The sequence below is a fragment of the Chrysochloris asiatica genome, unplaced genomic scaffold (genome assembly GCF_000296735.1).
Source record: "Chrysochloris asiatica unplaced genomic scaffold, ChrAsi1.0 scaffold00003, whole genome shotgun sequence".
NCBI lineage: Eukaryota > Metazoa > Chordata > Mammalia > Afrosoricida > Chrysochloridae > Chrysochloris > Chrysochloris asiatica.
In genome coordinates, this window is record NW_006408521.1 from 52,541,004 (window position 1) to 52,541,747 (window position 744).

Sequence of the window (744 nt, forward strand, 5' to 3'; positions counted from 1 at the left end):
AAGTTTTAGACAGAGAAAAGGCATCATGGTTATTCACAGGGGATTTCCCCAGAAGTGGCCCATTTTGGATGGACCAGGCTAATTGGGTGCCTGGGCAGCATTTCTTCAAGATGGATTCCAACCACAGAGGCCACTGGTTGTTGTTGAAACATAATTTATTCTGGGATGTGGAACACGATTAGTTCTTCAGAACTCTAGTTCTAGTCCTTCCCAGGGACTGCAGTTCTCCTCTGGCCCCAGGGAGAGTTCCTCCTTCAAGGCGGGTAAAACCAGTTGGCCTATAAAACATCTTACAGGAAGTACAGTGCAGAAGTCCTATAGATGGTGTGTTTACAGTAAACAGATTGTAAACTGGGCAAGGTCTTGTGATTAATACTTTCACAATCCAAGAGGCCCCCTAGACTCCCTGTCTCAGGGACACTTGGAGAGGTAAAGTAGATGAGGGTCCGGTCATATGAGAGTCTCAGCGGAGCCCATCATAGCTGCTCAGGGGACTTTTCCAGGGGTGCTACAGGGATACAGTTCCTAGAAATCATTCACTCTGAAAATGTACTCAATGAACATTTACTGAGTGCCTACTACCTATGTCCCAGGCACTGGAGATATAGTAGAGAACCAAAGAAACCCTCTGTGCTCGAGACAGTCTTTGCTCCTAGTAACTCTTTTCACATGACCCCTAGGCTCCCTGTCTCAATTTCATTCATGCTTACAAGAAAACTGCGCATGTTCTTTATGGCAGGATGG